Source organism: Hyla sarda, unplaced genomic scaffold (genome assembly GCF_029499605.1).
Source record: "Hyla sarda isolate aHylSar1 unplaced genomic scaffold, aHylSar1.hap1 scaffold_140, whole genome shotgun sequence".
Taxonomy (NCBI): Eukaryota; Metazoa; Chordata; class Amphibia; order Anura; family Hylidae; genus Hyla; species Hyla sarda.
This window is the reverse complement of record NW_026608029.1, coordinates 8,406-15,000: the sequence shown is the minus strand read 5'-3', so window position 1 is coordinate 15,000 and position 6,595 is coordinate 8,406. Positions and strand designations below refer to the sequence as shown.

General features: G+C 40.6%; 1 pseudogene; it reads right to left on the bottom strand.

Annotated features, from left to right (window-relative positions):
- Nucleotides 1-3,976: 3,976 nt before the first annotated feature.
- LOC130306735 (U2 spliceosomal RNA) lies at nucleotides 3,977-4,079 on the bottom strand (annotated as a pseudogene).
- Nucleotides 4,080-6,595: the final 2,516 nt, after the last annotated feature.

Here is a 6,595-nt window from a genome sequence, read left to right as displayed (position 1 = left end):
ATATATATATATATATATATATATATAATTTTTTTTTCTTTTATATATATATATATATATATATATATACATATATATATATATATATATTTATATATATATATATACATACATATATAGAGAGAAAGAGAGATGGAAATACTTTTTTAAACATGTTTTCTTCTTTTTTTTTAACCTCCTTTTTTCCTATGCTGCTGCTTCTTATTTTTCTTCTTTTTCAGACCCTATCATTGCACTATTGCTTATTCAATACCACCAGCAGATGGAGACACTATATTACAACATTAGTTGTGAGCAGCAGTTTGTACAAACAAATGCCTCATAGCTGATGTCCTATCCATTATTGCAATGGATGGTTGGCTGGCAACATTTGTTTTTATTATTCCAATACCACAGTACCAATGCATGGTCAATCAACAGCAATGACACCCCCATGTCAATTAACAAGATTCAGCACCCACTACCTGAAAGACAGCTACCTATCATGTCATGTCCAACCTGCACAGGTGTGCTGGTTGCTGAGCTTATTCAATTAAAGAGGACATTCAGCAGCAGCAGTCCTGTGCCTGGTCGCTCCAACAGGGGCCAGACACAAGCGGCACCACCTATTGTCTTTTGCCTGCAGTAGGGGCCCACTGGACTAGCCAGCAAGCAGCTGCAGCAGTAAATAAACAGGTAATCTTTCTTTCCAACACTGAACCCTGGTGGTGCACTTAATATATGCTACCAGATAGGGGACATATCAGATATTAAACTGATATAAACAGACACCACATTTGATACCAGCCAAAAGGAAGAATGAGAAGTGATAACTGTGAAAGGGGAGGAACCAACGCTGTCCCCTCCACATGCACCATCACTACTTGTAGGAAGGGAGGCTGGCTGGCAGCCTCCCATACACACTCTGGCTGGGTGGCAGTCACCCACTAGTACACACAGCAGGCCCTAAACCCATATCATTATTGCTAAGCAGGAAGATGGGAGTCCATTTCACTCTGATGGACCATTTTTAAATGCAATCCATAACCTGGCTTTGGCAGGAACCCTTCTTACTCCTCCTACTTGCATTTGATACTGGGTTTAGGATCTGCATAGGAAATACACACACACACACACACAAGCACACACTTACCTATGTTGCCTGCTGACGCCTCCTTGGCTGTCCCCAAACGGTATAAAACCAACAGCCACGGGAAACTGTAAGGATAGAGGACATACCTGCATCCTATTGGACTCACTTGTCTTGGTTAAATCCAGCTTATTTGAAAACCTATGGTGCTGCTGCTTGTGCTCATGGCAGTGCTGCTTCTGACAAGGCTGTTCTTTGGTGGGCCTAGGTGACATCACAATCTCCATGGTTACATACACAACAAAGGTCAGATGTTGTTTACATCTGGCCATGTCAGTGGTATTGAGTAGCATATCACAGTGCTAAGGGTCCTGGATGCAACAATCTTTCAATGGGGAATAGCCGCACTGAGTTTGTCAAGTGCACCCATGTTTGCAACTCCAACAATACACACATATGTATGTATGTATGTATGTATGTATGTATGTATGTATGTGTATCTATGTGTATCTATGTGTATCTATCTATATCTATCTATATCTATCTATCTATCTATCTATCTATCTATCTCTTTCACTCTCTCTTTATGTATGTATATATATATATATAATTTTTTTTCTTTTATATATATATATATATATATATATATATATATATATATATATATACATATATAGAGAGAGAGAGATGGAAATACTTTTTTAAACATGTTTTCACCTTTTTTTTAACCTTCTTTTTTTCTTCTCTCCATGTTTTCCTTCTTTCCTCCTTTTTTCCTATGCTGCTGCTTCTTATTTTTCTTCTTTTTCAGACCCTATCATTGCACTATTGCTTATTCAATACCACCAGCAGATGGAGACACTATATTACAACATTAGTTGTGAGCAGCAGTTTGTACAAACAAATGCCTCATAGCTGATGTCCTATCCATTATTGCAATGGATGGTTGGCTGGCAACATTTGTTTTTATTATTCCAATACCACAGTACCAATGCATGGTCAATCAACAGCAATGACACCCCCATGTCAATTAACAAGATTCAGCACCCACTACCTGAAAGACAGCTACATATCATGTCATGTCCAACCTGCACAGGTGTGCTGGTTGCTGAGCTTATTCAATTAAAGAGGACATTCAGCAGCAGCAGTCCTGTGCCTGGTCGCTCCAACAGGGGCCAGACACAAGCGGCACCACCTATTGTCTTTTGCCTGCAGTAGGGACCCACTGGACTAGCCAGCAAGCAGCTGCAGCAGTAGCAGCAAATAAACAGGTAATCTTTCCAACACTGAACCCTGGTGGTGCACTTAATATATGCTACCGGATAGGGGACATATCAGATATTAATCGGATATAAACAGACACCACATTTGATACCAGCCAAAAGGAAGAATGAGAAGTGATAACTGTGAAAGGGGAGGAACCAACGCTGTCCCCTTCACATGCACCATCACTACTTGTAGGAAGGGAGGCTGGCTGGCAGCCTCCCATACACACTCTGGCTGGGTGGCAGTCACCCGCCAGTACACAAAGCAGGCCCTAAACCCATATCATTATTGCTAAGCAGGAAGATGGGAGTCCATTTTTAAATGCAATCCATAACCTGGCTTTGGCAGGAACCCTTCTTACTCCTCCTACTTGCATTTGATACTGGGTTTAGGATCTGCATAGGAAACACACACACACACACAAGCACACACTTACCTGTGTTGCCTGCTGACGCCTCCTTGGCTGTCCCCAAACGGTATAAAACCAACAGCCACGGGAAGCTGTAAGGATAGAGGACATACCTGCATCCTATTGGACTCACTTGTCTTGGTTAAATCCAGCTTATTTGAAAACCTATGGATCTGCTGCTTCTGCTCATGGCAGTGCTGCTTCTGACAAGGCTGTTCTTTGGTGGGCCTAGGTGACGTCACAATCTCCATGGTTACATACACAACAAAGGTCAGATGTTGTTTACACCAGGCCATGCCAGTGGTATTGAGTAGCATATCACAGTGCTAAGGGTCCTGGATGCAACAATCTTTCAATGGGGAATAGCCGCACTGAGTTTGTCAAGTGCACCCATGTTTGCAACTCCAACAATACACACATATGTATGTATGTATGTATGTATGTATGTATCTGTATCTATATCTATATCTATATCTATGTGTATCTATCTATCTATCTCTTTCTCTCTCTCTATATGTATATATATATATATATATATATATATATATATATAATTTATTTTTCTTTTAAATATATATATATATATATATATATATATATATATAGAGAGAGAGAGAGAGAGAGAGATGGAAATACTTTTTTAAACATGTTTTCACCTTTTTTTTTAACCTTCTTTTTTTCTTTTCTCCATGTTTTCCTTCTTTCCTCCTTTTTTCCTATGCTGCTGCTTCTTATTTTTCTTCTTTTTCAGACCCTATCATTGCACTATTGCTTATTCAATACCACCAGCAGATGGAGACACTATATTACAACATTAGTTGTGAGCAGCAGTTTGTACAAACAAATGCCTCATAGCTGATGTCCTATCCATTATTGCAATGGATGGTTGGCTGGCAACATTTGTTTTTATTATTCCAATACCACAGTACCAATGCATGGTCAATCAACAGCAATGACACCCCCATGTCAATTAACAAGATTCAGCACCCACTACCTGAAAGACAGCTACCTATCATGTCATGTCCAACCTGCACAGGTGTGCTGGTTGCTGAGCTTATTCAATTAAAGAGGACATTCAGCAGCAGCAGTCCTGTGCCTGGTCGCTCCAACAGGGGCCAGACACAAGCAGCACCACCTAATGTCTTTTGCCTGCAGTAGGGGCCCACTGGACTAGCCAGCAAGCAGCTGCAGCAGCAAATAAACAGGTAATCTTTCTTTTCAACACTGAACCCTGGTGGTGCACTTAATATATGCTACCAGATAGGGAACATATCAGATATTAAACTGATATAAACAGACACCACATTTGATACCAGCCAAAAGGAAGAATGAGAAGTGATAACTGTGAAAGGGGAGGAACCAACGCTGTCCCCTTCACATGCACCATCACTACTTGTAGGAAGGGAGGCTGGCTGGCAGCCTCCCATACACACTCTGGCTGGGTGGCAGTCACCCACTAGTACACACAGCAGGCCCTAAACCCATATCATTATTGCTAAGCAGGAAGATGGGAGTCCATTTCACTCTGATGGACCATTTTTAAATGCAATCCATAACCTGGCTTTGGCAGGAACCCTTCTTACTCCTCCTACTTGCATTTGATACTGGGTTTAGGATCTGCATAGGAAATACACACACACACAAGCACACACTTACCTGTGTTGCCTGCTGACGCCTCCTTGGCTGTCCCCAAACGGTATAAAACCAACAGCCACGGGAAGCTGTAAGGATAGAGGACATACCTGCATCCTATTTAACTCACTTGTCTTGGTTAAATCCAGCTTATTTGAAAACCTATGGTGCTGCTGCTTCTGCTCATGGCAGTGCTGCTTCTGACAAGGCTGTTCTTTGGTGGGCCTAGGTGACATCACAATCTCCATGGTTACATACACAACAAAGGTCAGATGTTGTTTACACCTGGCCATGCCAGTGGTATTGAGTAGCATATCACAGTGCTAAGGGTCCTGGATGCAACAGTCTTTCAATGGGGAATAGCCGCACTGAGTTTGTCAAGTGCACCCATGTTTGCAACTCCAACAATACACACATATGTATGTATGTATGTATGTATGTATGTGTATCTATCTATATCTATCTATCTATCTATCTATCTTTCTCTTTCTCTCTCTCTATATGTATATATATATATATATATATATAATTTTTTTTTTCTTTCAAATATATATATATATATATATATATATATATATATATATATATATACATATATACATATATATATATAGAGAGAGAGAGAGATGGAAATACTTTTTTAAACATGTTTTCACCTTTTTTTAACCTTCTTTTTTTCTTCTCTCCATGTTTTCCTTCTTTCCTCCTTTTTTCCTATGCTGCTGCTTCTTCTTTTTCTTCTTTTTCAGACCCTATCATTGCACTATTGCTTGTTCAATACCACCAGCAGATGGAGACACTATATTACAACATTAGTTGTGAGCAGCAGTTTGTACAAACAAATGCCTCATAGCTGATGTTCTATCCATTATTGCAATGGCTGGCTGGCTGGCAACATTTGTTTTAATTATTCCAATACCACAGTACCAATGCATGGTCAATCAACAGCAATTACACCCCCATGTCATAGTTACATAGTTACATAGTTAGAATGGTCGAAAAAAGACATATGTCCATCAAGTTCAACCAGGGAATTAAGGGGTAGGGGTGTGGCGCGATATTGGGGAAGGGATGAGATTTTATATTTCTTCATAAGCATTAATTTTATTTTGTTCCAGGAATGTATCTAATCCTGTTTTAAAGCTGTTAATTGTTCCTGCTGTGACCAGTTCCTGAGGTAGACCGTTCCATAAATTCACAGTCCTCACGGTAAAGAAGGCGTGTCGCCCCTTGAGACTAAACTTTTTCTTCTCCAGACGGAGGGAGTGCCCCCTCGTCCTTTGGGGGGGTTTAACCTGGAACAGTTTTTCTCCATATTTTTTGTATGGGCCATTAATATACTTATATACGTTTATCATATCCCCCCTTAAACGTCTCTTCTCAAGACTAAACAATTGTAACTCCTTTAAGCGCTCCTCATAGCTAAGATGTTCCATGCCCCATATTAGTTTAGTCGCGCGTCTCTGCACCCTTTCCAACTCCGCAGTGTCCCTTTTATGGACAGGTGCCCAAAACTGAACAGCATATTCCAGGTAAGGCCGTACCAATGATTTATAAAGGGGGAGTATTATGTCCCTGTCCCTTGAGTCCATGCCTCTTTTGATACATGACAATATCCTGCCGGCTTTGGAAGCAGCAGCCTGACATTGCATGCTATTCTGTAGTCTGTGATCTACAAGTACACCCAGATCCTTCTCTACCAGTGACTCTGACAGTTTAATCCCCCCTAAGACATACGATGCATTCAGGTTATTAGTACCCAGATGCATAACTTTACATTTATCCACATTGAACCTCATTTGCCAAGTGGATGCCCAGACACTTAGTCTATCCAAGTCATCTTGTAACCTATACACATCCTCTATAGACTGTACCGTGCTACAAAGCTTGGTGTCATCTGCAAAGATAGAAACAGAGCTGTTAATACCATCCTCTATATCATTGATAAATAAATTAAACAACAGCAGGCCCAGTACTGAACCTTGGGGTACACCACTAATAACCGGGGACCAATCAGAGTACGAATCATTGACCACCACTCTCTGGGTACGATCCATGAGCCAGTGTTCAATCCAGTTACAAACTAAAATTTCCAAACCCAAAGACCTTAACTTACCTGTCAGACGTCTGTGAGGGACAGTATCAAACGCTTTAGCAAAATCCAGAAACACTATATCCACAGCCATTCCTCTATCAAGGCTTCTACTCACCTCTTCATA